This window comes from Octodon degus, unplaced genomic scaffold (assembly GCF_000260255.1).
Source record: "Octodon degus isolate 3935 unplaced genomic scaffold, OctDeg1.0 scaffold00067, whole genome shotgun sequence".
Lineage (NCBI taxonomy): Eukaryota > Metazoa > Chordata > Mammalia > Rodentia > Octodontidae > Octodon > Octodon degus.
In genome coordinates, this window is record NW_004524643.1 from 9,602,985 (window position 1) to 9,616,606 (window position 13,622).

Consider the following 13,622-nt stretch of genomic DNA (forward strand, 5'->3'; position numbering starts at 1 on the left):
TCTCTCTCTCCCTCTCCCTTTTCCCTTCTTCCTCACCCTCCCTCCCTCCCTCTCTCTCCCCCTTTTTCTCCTTCTTTCCCTCTTTATATCTCTCTCCCTCTCTCCTTCTATCTCCATCTCAACCTCTACCTCTACCTCTACCTCTACCTCTACCTCTACCTCTACCTCTAACTCTAACTCTACCTCTATCTCTACCTATCTCTCGCCTTCTTTCCCCACAGCTCTTCTCTATATATAAAAACATTTCTTTAACATAGCTAGGTAGAAATACAGACTGGAAGCTACTAACATACCAGGCAATATACATTATTAAGATACTGTATCTTAAGGGGAATTTCTTTCAGTGAGCTGGTCCTCCTTATTAACCTTGAAAGTAAATTTAACTAATATTAAGTGAATAAGCAATTTTCTAGGAATACATTTATATGTGTAACAATGTTTAACACATATGATTTTGTTCAAGTTCAACTGTAAAATAATTTTAGAGTTTAACAATATCACAATATGAGTCTCTATTTAAAATGCATATGGCAATTATGTAGGCCTTTTTGTTTCTAAACTAATAAAAATAACAGCTTAATTTCCTTTCTGTTTTCAGTATTGATGGTCCCACCGATGACATCACAGATCTAAGAGGTAAAGGTCTCCTGGCTAACAAAGAATTTTCACAGGACCAACATTCTTTACTGAGCTTAATGTTCTTAGGCCAAACTCCAGGCTCAGTTTTCAAAGATGTTCAACTTTACTACATCCAAGCATAAACTGATCTTAAATTAGATAAATATTCTATACCCTCAAAAGTCATGATATAGTCCCTTCAAAGTTTCTTCACATAATAATACAAAAATGATTGTGATTAAGGTAATAATAGTTCACACATACAATCACATTCAACAAGTGCCAGGTACTTCTCTAAACACCAGATAGATGATAAATAGAAAAAGAGATAGATAGATAGATAGACATATTCCCTTACTATTTAAAACAACTTTATTATTATTATCTTTATTTTAGAAATAAGGAAATTGGAATAGCTATTTTAAAGTCATATTTCCCTTCCATGTGCCAGAAATACCTTTCAACTATGCCATTAGAATTATAAGCTGTTAATATTAAAATTTTTTTAAGTTCTTAATATTATGGATGTTTACTGTCATTAGAGTAGCATTTACTTGAAAATGGCATAACATTATCAATAATTAGCTAGCATTAAGGGTTATGCAACTTCTAAGATAAACCTATTAAAAAAGGGATGTTTAAATTCATTCAGGCATTATACAAGTTTATATAAGATGTTCTCCTATTCATTTATAATAATGCAAGTTCAAGTTGTCTTTTTTTGGATATAGGATTCACTTCTACTTGTGACCACAAAGTAACAAGAACTGAATTAACCTTCATACTTTTAGGTAAGATACAAGAAAATATGGCTTTGGGAAACTAAGCCATACATAGTGCAGTACTGTAATCCCTATGAAAGGAGAAATTAATAATGGGAGCCTACAGTTGCTCTTGAAGTCCTCAGGACACTGGACAGACAATGAGGCCCAAACAAATCCTAGAAGTCAAGCTGAGGGTAGAAAGCAAATATTGAAGCCTAGAAAGAGCAAGAAGACTAGAATTATTAGGGGACAGTACTAAACTAGGACAGCTGCACAAAAAAGCACCTCAGAGATATCAGTGGTTGGCTAGACTAATATCTGTATGTGGGCTGAAGGAAATTACCCTCATCTAGAAAAACAATGTTTAAAACGCAATAAGCTGAAAAATGTATGAATCTCACATAGAGCTAAAAATACTTCATGTTGCCACCAGTCACAGTGAAAAGACCTCAGAATATTTAGACACTGAGGAAAGTCAGGCAAAAGGTCTCCCAGTATTCACTGTCTCACTAAGAAAGCTCAAAGGGAGACTGGGCATGGTGGTGTGTGCCTATAATCCCAGCACTTGGGAGGCTGAAACCAGGAGGATTACTACAAATCCAATCTCTGTAGTGAGACCCTGTAGACCCTGCACTAAATACATAGAAATAAAAAAGAAAAGAAAAGAAAGCTTAAAAGGAAGCCTCACTAATTGGACTCCAAGTAACTTATCAATTGTCAGTGTTCTTCAAAGGAATAACATAAAATGTAGTATTCAATATCATAAAATTCACAGCACTCACCATCCAACCAGAAAGTTTGATAAAATACTGCTGAAAGAAATTAAAGAAGATCTAAATAAACAGAAGGAGAAATGGAAAACTTCATATTCTTAAGACAGCAATAGTTCTCAAATGGGTCTATATATTGAATGTAATACCAAAACTTAAAGGCGATGGTGAAATGACTCTAGATAACAATAACGTACAATGCATTTCAAAAAGCTAGAGGAAAGGATTATGAAGTATTTTGCCATAAATAAATGGCAAATGTTTGAAGGGATAAATATGTTTTACATGATGCAAACATTGTGTACTGTTCACATGCAACAAAACATTATATGGTACCCCACTAATATGTACAAATTTTATGTTTTCATGTATCAGTTAAAAATAATTGTTATAAAAGCCAATGGGGATTCTTTAAAGAAAAGGAAAGACTTGCTGTAAAATTAATATAAAATTTCAAAGAGCCCTGAATAGCTCAAATAATCTTGAAAAAGACTTATGCTAGAAGATCAACACTATCTCATTTCAAAATTACCACAGAATTACAGTAATCAAAACAGGATAGTACAAGTACAAGGACAGACATCAAGATGAGTGGAATAGAAATAAGAGTCCAGAAATAAACTCAGGCATCTACACTTCAATCAACTGATATTTAACAGGGATTTCCAGAATACTCAAAGAGAAAACAGTAGTCTCTCTAACAAAAAGCTTCTAAGGAAACTGGACATCATTTGCAAAATATCCTTACTTCACACTGTATTCAAAAACATAAAAATATACCAAAGTACTAAGCATATGAATTAAAACTACAGAACTCTAGAAGAAAGCATATGAGTAAACCATAGCCATGCATTTGCAATGTTTTCTTAGATAAAATAAAAATACAACCAACAAAAGAATAGATATAGTATATGTCTTAAAAATTTTAAATTTTGATGTATCAAATGATACAATTTTGAAAGTGAAAAAAGATCCCCACAGACTGTAGAGAATATTTTTAAATCAAGCATCTAATATGTGCCTACAAATACAATAAGAACTCTTACAACTCAACGATGAAAAAAACAAACCAATTTTAAAGTGGACAAAAGACTGAAACAGTGATTTCCCAGAGAAAATATACAAAAGGCCAACAAATACTTGAAAGATGCTTAACCTCTTAGGATAATTTAAGTGAAAACCCCATTACTCATTAAGATAGAAACTGGAATGGTCGTGCACAGCTGATGGAAATGTAAAAGATGCTCCTCCTCGAGAAACAATGTGGTGCATCCTCAAAAAGTTGAATGTGATATTACAACAATCCACCTTTAGGTACCTTATCAACGAATTAAAAATAAGTGTTCAAACAAAAACTTACATATAAATGCTCATAACACCATTTTTTATAGTAACTCAAAGGGGTAGATAACCTGTTTCTGTCAACAGATAACTACATAAGTAAAACTGAGGTATGGCTATGTATTAGACTGTTATTTAACTACGAAACTAAAGTCCCGGTACATGCTGCAATGTGGATGAGTTTAGAAATCATACTAACCTAAAAAATTGATGAAACAAATGCTACAGATTTGCATGATTCTCTTTATATGACACATTCAATATGGGGCCAGTGAGACAGCTCAGTGGACTAAGCAGCTGCTTTGCTGGCCCCACCTCCAGGTAACGCTGAGCCAGTGACCCAGTGCAGACATGGTAGCACATGCCTGCAATCCCAGCACTGGGGAGGCTGAAAATAGGAGGATCACTACAAGTCTGATCTGTGTAGTGAGGCCCTCTATACCAAATACATAAAGGGAAGTGTGTGTGTGTGTGTGTGTGTGTGTGTGTGTGTGTATTTACTATGATATATATATATATAGATATATATATATTTATATAATATATATATATATTATGTAACTCAACAGAGAGAGTGATCAGTTTTTGCCAGTGGCTAAAAGGGACTGAACTAATAGTATTTGGACATGATATCATGTCTATATTTGTACTATGAATAACTACTACAAAGACAAGAACGTGCAATGTATTAATTATTGTAACTGTCCTACTAGCCTGTTTTGAAACTGTCTCATTGCTATTTGTTTCTCAATAAAATTAATAAAATAAAAGGGACTGAAAAGTGACATGACTTCTTTAAAAGCACAGTTATTGGGGTTTAGCTTTGAGGTTTTTGTGTGGTTTTGTAAATTAGAAAATCCATTTTTATTGGGTAGTTTTTATGTTTTGCAAGGTACCATGAATTAACATGGTAATCTAGAATCTGTCTCTGAAAAAAGTAATATGAGTACACCTGTCTTGTGGATTTCTGCTGTTCTATGGAAAGGAGCACTTGGCGCTTAATTTTTTTTTTTGTCTCCTTTTTTAATTCAACTTTTTCTTTTCTTAATTTCTCATATATTTCTTTCTTTTTTTCTTTCTTTTTCCAATTTTGCATGCATACATCTGGTAATATGAACAACAATACAACAAATGCTGTGAAATTCATATTATTTTGTTTAGTGAAACTGTCATTTGTAATTTTTCTGTTTTAATACTATTTTGGACTCTTTAAAAATAAAAACTAAAAAAGTAAAATATATTTTTTGTTTCCTATTTTTATTTTATCAACAATAAAAATCATAAATTGTTAAGGTTGTTATCTTTAATGCTTGTTACAAATCATTCAAAACATTTTAATATTATTTTGTAGTACTATGGTGTTCTTTTTTTTCCAAAATTTTATTGATAAACAGCAATGAGACAGTTTCAATTCAAATCAGAAGGACAGTTTCAACAAATAACACACTGCATATATTCTTCTTAGTGGTTAATTGCTGTACAAGATGCAGACTTGAGATCCTATAAAATATGTTTTAGAAAGGAAAAAAGTAATAATGAATCATGTTACTGTATTTTTCTCACTCTGAAAAGTAGAATCACATTGCTAACACATATGCAAGTTATTTTTATTATGATTCTTAAATCTGAGCTGAACATTACAAGAGAAAATAAAAATAATAATTTAAGCCAGGTATGGTGCTACACAGTTGTCATACCAGCACTCGGGAAACTGAGGCTGAGGCAGTAGGATTAGCAGGCTCAACTGTATAGTGAGTTCAAGACCAGACTGAACTACATAGTGAGATCTTATCTCAAAACGAAAACAAAATCAATTTAAAACTGACAGTATTTTGAAATTATCTTTTGCCTCTTCTCGTGATAGGTTAGGATTGAAACTTAATTCTTTCACTTATATATTGTTAAAGAGGTGAAATAATGGAATATTGTAAAAGTTTGAGTTTTAAATTTTTATTAAATTTATTTTTAAAAGATAGCATAAAAAGATAGCTAGTTAGAAAAGTTAATTATTCACAGAAAAATATTAAAATCTGCTATAAAATGCAGATTTATGCTGTAGGACGCTTCATAAATCTTTGACAGTTTCAATTTTAAAACTATCAATAGTACAATTTATTACATGCTTGGAAATTCCAGGACACACAAACCAATGGTCTCTTTGTCATCAGTTGACTGCCATAATATGGCTGTCACTATTGAGATTATTTCAAACACAAAATTACTTGATTTTTTTTTGTACTGGGGATCCAATTCAGGACCTTGTGCTTGCTAGCCAAGCATGTAAGCCACTGAGCTATCTCCCTGGCCCAAAAATTAATTATTGAAAAGGTCAAGTAAATAAAGCTCCAAGTTTGTAGAAGTAATAACATGCACCTTTTTTCTTTAAATGAAGACTATTTCCCATGACTTTTATTGCACCTGATTAGAGGATTAGAATATGATTGATCACAGTTTTATTTTATTGTCCTCTGCCTCCTCACCACTTTTTTCTTTAAATGCAAAAACTCATTAGATCAATTTTGTAAATGTTTTCCAAGTAAGACAGAGTTTTACAAAGAGTGACCCTGGAAATAGGTTTGTATATAAACTTTTCCTTTTAAAATGTTATCTTCTAAGCTCAGGGGATTAAAGCACCTGCTAAAGCAGAGTGCAGTAGCCAGGGCTCAATCCCAGGCATGCTGTGCCAGCCCCACCACTGGGGTGTGCTGAGACAGCAACTAAAATTGTGGTGGTGCATGCCTGTAATCCCAGCACTTGGGAGGCTGAAAACAGGAAGATCACTACCAGTCCGATCTGTGCTGTGAGACCTTGTAGACCCTATAGGCCCTGTCCTAAAAAAAAAAAAAAAAAAAAAAAAAAAAAAAAAGTTATCTTCAATTATAGATTAAGAACAATTGTAGGAATTTAGGAATTAATAGAAATAAGTTTTAAGCAAAAAGTGTTGTCTGTGTTAGCTAAATGTTGGTTAAAATAAAAGAAACTAGGCCAATGAGTTTAGATATTCAAAAAAATTAGTAAAATCAAATCTGAATACTAATAGTAGACTTCAAAGTAATCTGATGTTCATATTTAATATCATTTAGCTTTCATACATATTAATCATTGGAACTTTACTTGTGATACATCTGCATTTTTAAAAAACTATTCATTTTTGTTTCCTAGCAATAGCTTCTTATTTGCACCTCTATTGCCCACTATTCCTAAATGGTCTCTTTCAATCTGTAATACATCACCTCTAAATATAGCTCTTTGCCTGAAGAAATTGATTTTTTTTAAAGTTCTGATGATTGCTGGTCAGTAGCCCATTTACCAATTCTATTAGTCACCCTTGCACCTCTGCTAGAGACTTAGTTTCATCTGAACACTGCAAGAACTTCTTGAGCCATTCCAATATTTACAGCTTCTTTAAACACAGTTTCAAAGACAAAAAATACTCTGAAAGCTAGTCTACTGCCAACGATTTCAGCCAGCCTGGTGGTACTACCTAAGCTTGGAATTACACCCATATCTTTGAGAACAAATTTCATCTCACTATCTGGAGTCATTCACCTGAAATCATACACTGTAGTAAATTCTGCTCCTCCACTCAACACCTGACTTTGAGCCAGCACAACACATATTAAAGAAAGTCTAATAAATCTTGCTATGGTGCTTTACATAAACATAGATAAGGCCATCCATCCTGTAATAATTTCACAGCATTCAGATCAGATCCCAAACAGACAGTATTTTAGCCTTATGGACAATGAGTCTTTTCTTTTCTGTCCAGTTTTCAAATTCAAAATTTTTTTCCAAAAATTCCAGCATTATAACACATGAGAAGGCATTCATGATGCTGCACTTGTTTGAAATGAAAATGTCCACAACATTGTCTCTCCTTTTGATGGTCAGTGGATATACCAGGAAACTGATAAAGCGTCGTTTTCATTTCTCCCACATGGAAGCTGCCAGAATTACAAGTAACACTCCCATCTGATGTCGCTCTTTTCTCCTGACAGGCAGAGCTGATACTTTTAAAATATTTTTTTGCCATTTTCATAACCACTTCCTCTCCACTTCCTCTCCTACGGCACTCCTTCATCCATATTTTTATTTTGGGGGTGGTGGAAAAGTACTGGAACTAGATAATAATAATAATGTCTGTAAAACTCATAGGCTTACAAAGAAGCAGAAAAATATGACTCATATTAAAAGAAAAAAATCAGTCAATACAAACAGATCAAGAAGCACCAGAGATGATTAATAGAGAAGAAAGCTAAAAGATAATAAAAACCATGCTCCATAGGTTCAAAAATACGGAAAACATAAACATGCTAAGAATAAAAATACAAAATAAAAAAGACACAGATAAAATTTCAAGGATGGAAGAAAATAATATCAGAAATGAAAAACACATTGGAAAACATTAGCAGCAGAACTTGAAATCTAGCAATAAAATTATTCAAGGATTACAAATTATTGAAGCACTTGGGGGGGAGAACATTAACTGACATCAAACAGACTACAGATGAGTCCCAGAACAAAAGAAAAAGTGAGTAAAGTATATAGTCAAAGCTAAAGAGAAAATGAAAACCGAAAAAAAAATACAAAGCTTTCTTAATTTAAATAAAACTATAAATGTGGTCATCCAAGAACCTCAAAAAATCACAAGCTGAGTAAATCAAAAAAGTACATAAAGAAAACATGGGTATATCATAATCAAAATACTCAAAAAGCAGTGATAAAAAGACTATCTTAAAAATAGCCACAGTGAAAGCTAATACATATGACAATACATAGATATAGGAAACAATGGAAAGGAAAACAATAGCAAACCCTCCAATAAATTCTTTGCACACAAAGACCATGAAGTAACATCACCAAAACACTGAAGAAATAAAAGTACCACCTTAGGATCCTGAAACAGCAAACTATTTTTCTAACATGAAAGCAAAATAAAGATGTTTTACAAACAAATAAAAGTATTGAGCAAATTATTTTGCATCAAACCACATAAAAGAAGTTTCTCCGTGTAAGAATAAAAAATATTAGATGGAAGTCTGGATTTACCAAAGGTATAAATAATGCTATGTTAATTATAAGGGGAAAGTTAGCTGAAAAGTTTCTCTATTTTTAATTTTTACAAAAGATAGTTGTGAACAATTGAAGTTCCTTATGCAAAAAAATAATAAATGGCCTGGGATGTAGCTCAGTGGCAAAGCACCTGCCTGGCAAACAAGGGGCCCTGAGTTCAATTCTTAGTATCAAATATGGGGGGAAAAAAACATTGACCAATAGCTCACATCATCATACCCATAAAAATGCAGCCAAAATCCATCACAAACCTAAATACACTATCTAAAACTTATAGGAAAAAATTTACCAAAAACTCTTCCTAGCTTTGGGTGAATTCTCTAAAGCATATACCATAAAAGAAAAAAATGACAGTAATTGGTATGTCATGACAAGCAGTATATATTTGGAAGACCAGAATGACAGGCACACCAAGCATAACCCTACTACTGCAAATTGCTATCTTCAGTGCAGTTGCTTAGGTCACAAGTATCAGCATATATAGTTAGTCAGGGTGAGAATCCTACCAATTAACTGTTTGTTCCAAAAACATGTTGAAGATTCTCAGGATCATTGCCTTGCCCATCTTGTGCATATAAATGTATGGCTTTGCCCCTGTCCTGTTTCTCAGCTTTTCTCCTTGCCCTCTCCTCATTGTCCAGTCCTCAAGTTCTCTTTCCTTTTAATTGTGTTATACCTTTCTATTTTTATTTCTTCTTTTCAGTTCTTATACTAGGAAGACTATACGATATTTACACATGTGTGTCTGGCTTATTTCACTTATGAGTATATCTTCAAGTGACATCCACTTAAATACAAAGGCTTAAAGTTTATCATTCTTTATAGCTGAGGAATACTCCATTGTATAAAAATATCACATCTTTTTCATCAATTCCTCAGGTGACAGGCATCTTGGTTGTTTCCAAGATTTAGCTATCACAAAGTGTGCTGCTATGAACATAGGTACACATATATTACTATGATATGACATTTTCAGTTCCTCTGGGAAAATTCTCAGTGAGGGGATAGCTGGTTTGAGTGGGATTTCCAGTCCTAGTTTTTTAAGGAGTCTCCACACTGATTTCCATAATGGTTGCACCAAGTCTACATTACCACCAGCAGTGGAGAAGGGTTCCTTTTTCCCCACAGCCTCTTCAACATTTGTTGTTGGGTGATTTCTTTATGATAGCCATTCTTTCTGGGGTAAGATGGCATCTCAATGTTGTTTTAATTTGCATTTCATGGATGGCTAGTGATGTGGAGCATTTTTTCATATATTTATTCGCTTCTTTAATTTCGTCCTCTGAGAAATGTGTGTTCATCTCGGATGCCCATTTCTGGATTGGATCTTTAAATTTTGGGCCCTAATGCTTTGACAAAGGATGTACAAACTGTGGTACAGGGTTTCAGGATAAATACTGAGGGGTTTGACTGACCATGTCAGATACAAAAGTTACATTTCTTGTTATACAGATCTTGCTTTATCTTGGTCTTAGTCATCCAGCAGAAAAGTATAAAAACAAAGTATAAAAAGTAAAGCCATACTAATATGCTGAGCTGTAAAAGGCTCAAGTCAACAACTTCTGACATTGCCAGTTTTATGGAAAACCCACTACTATGATGGACTACTGGACTATATTGGAATATTTTGCTGAATTCATGCACCTACGGTATTTAAATGACAATGGAATGCCCTTCTCTGACAAAACTAACCAAAAAAGGAGGATACAAATGAATGACTACTTTGTATCTGTATACTCAAAATAGTTAGGATAGATATACAGCTGCATTCTCTTAATTCAATGAATAGAGAGATTTGTTCTAATAGTGTCTGAGGACAGGATATCATGTCTGCATCTTGTACAATGAATAACCAAATATGCAATGTATTAATTATTGGAACTGTGCTAGTAATTGGTTTTGAAACTGTCTAATTGCTATTTGTTTCTCAAAATTATTTTTAGAAAATGAAATAAAATTAATATAAAAAAGAAAAAAATGAAAAACTGGACCTCATCAACATTAAAAATTTCTGCTTTTTGAAAGACACTGTCAAAATTAAGGGCTAGAATGACCTGGGAGAGAATATAAAAGGGTGCATCCTCTTGGTGAAAGGGTGTAAAATTTCATTGAGGCACTAGTAGTAAATTTGAAAGATATATTATGGAGCATGGTGAACTACACTTTAAGACAATCTATTATATGTATACTTGAAAATTGCAAAAAGAGCAGCTTATAAGTGTTCTCCCACCAACAAATAGGAAAGGTGATGTATATATTATTTAGATTCAGACATCATACAATGCACACATATTTCAAAAAAGAAAAGGAAAAAAAAGTCCACTCTGGCAGAAATAGCTGCATAATATACAACAAATAAAAGACATACAGAATCTATAAAACACTCCCAATTTAATTTTAAAAATTTAAAGACATTGTCCCAAAGAGATATAAAGATGAACCCCTGAAAAGAAGTGCACAAAAAAATTCTCACTCATTAGGCAAATGAGATACTAGCATAAGTGTTTCAGAACCACTAAATTTAAACAATAAAACTGACAATAACGAATTCTGGTGATATTACAGAGCAATGGAACACACAAATTATTAATGGAAATACAACATGGTGTACCACTTTGGAAAACTACTTTGCAGGTTTTTTTAAAAATGGTAAATATTCACTTATCATTCAGCATGGTAATCCCATACCTAGGTAATCACACAAAAGAAATGAACATATATGGCAAAACAAAGTTCTATTTATAAATCTCTAGAGTGGCTTTATTCATGATCTCCAAAAACTGGAAAAAACTCCACCATTAAGTGGTTCTCAGAAAAAAATTATCATACAATAATATGCAGCAAATCAAAGAAATGACTGTTATCTACAAGACTGATGAAACTCAAAAGCATCACACCAATAAAAAAATTAAACAGTGATAATGATGTAGAAGACTTAGACAGAATTTGATTGGTTATGTTAGGAATGAAGATTTATACTTCAATAAAGCCTTTTTTAAAGGAAAAATGCTTATAGCAGGTTTTTCCAAAGCAAGGCCTTTGGGCTGCACTCAGCTCTGGACAACTAGTAATACAGTGACTCCTCAATGCCAACATCTTTTTTTTGTTTTGTTTTGTTTTTGGTTTTGTTTGTTTGTTTGTTTGTTTGTTTGTTGGCGGAACCAGGGATTGAACTCAGACTCTTGCACTTGCCAGGGAAGAACTGATTCTACTAAGCCATCTCCCGGGCCTCCTTTTTTATTGTTTTGTTTTGTTTTGCTTTGGCAGAACCAGGGATTGAACTCAGGCCCTTGTGCTTGCCAGCAAGCACTTATTCTACTGAGCTATCTTCCAAGCCCCCTGTATTTGTTTTTTGGGTATTTTACATTAATTTTATTGAGAAAGAAGTAGCAATGAGACAGTTTCAAACTGGTTAGTAGGACAGTTATAATAATTAATACATCACATATTGTCTTTGTAGTACTTATTCATAGTACAAGATTCAGCCATGATAGTGTTTAGACAATGCCATAATCTTTAAACATAATTATGAGTTTTAGTGATTTTGTTTATGACTCAACTATTTGATGCTAAGAGCGGGTTAGCAGATAAGAACAAAATACTGTATGGGGACAGCTCTGGGCAGTGCTAATGCAGCCTCCTGTGCCCGCCACACACTCAGTTGGAAACCTATGTGTATCAAACATTACATGCATTTGTGTGTCTTGGCAAGTAAAATGCAATTACTGGTAATGCAATTTCAACCTAGCTGTGTGTGTGCCTATCAAGACAAATATTTATTATTAAAAAGTAAATGTAAGATTTTTTTATTTAATTGTTCAACTTGAGCTTCTGTTACCTTGCTAAATAATTTAATATGAGATAAAAAAGGAAGTTTTAAGGGGCTGGGGAGATGGCTCAGTAGAATTAGCACTTCCTTGCAAGTGCAAGGGTTTGAGTTCAATCTCCAGTTCCACCAAAAAAAAAAAAGGAAGTTTTATTACATACATATATTGACTTTATTGTATTATTTATATGGACCCCAAGACAATTCTTCTTTGCTTAGTACAGCCCCGCCTGGGCTATATAGTGAGACCCTGAGTCAAAAAGAAAAGAAAAATTCTAAAGAAAAGGTAAAGATTTTCTGATCAGATAAAAATCAAGACACAGTCCAGAATCTCCATCTTCCAGTAACTTGCCAAAATGACTAACACAAAGGGCAAGAGGAGGGGAATCCTGTTTTCCAGTCCTTTTAGAAAACATGGGGTTGTTCCTTTGGCCACATACATGCGAATCTACAAAAAGGGTGACATTGTAGGCATCAAGGGAATGGGCACTGTGCAAAAAGGAATGCCTCACAAATGTTGCATGGCAAAATGGGAAGAGTCTACAATGTTACGCAGAATGCTGTTGGCATTGTTGTACACAAGCAAGTTAAGGGCAAGATACTTGCCAAGAGAATTAATGTGGGTATTGAGCATACTAAACACTTAAAAAGTCATGATAGCTTCCTGAAACATTTCAAGGAAAATGATCAGAAAAAGAAGGAAGTCAAAGAGGAAGGTACCTAGGTTCACCTGAAGCGCCAGCCTGGCCCTCCCAGAGAAGCACACTTTGTGAGGACCAATGGAAAGGAACCTGAGTTGTTGGAACCTGTTCCCTATGAATTCATGGCATAAACTGGGGATGTTGCTCTGCTATTCAGTTCCTAATTGGCAGCTTAAGTGTTCTAGGTCCTCCATAAAATTAAAACCATCCTGTGTTGTAAGGGTGGTTTTCTTAGTTGAACAGGTATATGGTGCCTTCTTACCTCAGAAATATTTGCAGAAGATTTTCACTGTACCTAGTAAATATGTTTAGCCTTTACTCCTCAGTGTTTTTCTTGCTGAAAGATTTTGCTGAAGTATTGTTCAGCTTTATACCTAAATATTCAAATATTTATAGAATATTTATATTGGCTTGAAGGCCCTGTAAATCATCATGGGGAAAAGATGTATCAAAATAAATGGAAGTCACTTCAGAAACAAATGTAAGTCCATTTCAGTTAAATAAATTGTTAAAAACAAAAATAAATAAA

At 33.6% G+C, this 13,622-nt stretch overlaps 1 protein-coding gene and 1 pseudogene across 20 annotated transcripts in view; both read right to left on the reverse strand.

Moving 5' to 3' along the window:
* The window catches only part of Sox6 (SRY-box 6), a 689,373-nt gene that overhangs the window by 604,337 nt on the left and 71,414 nt on the right, over positions 1-13,622 (reverse strand). The window lies entirely within an intron of this gene.
* On the reverse strand, positions 6,816-7,574 carry LOC105742697 (annotated as a pseudogene).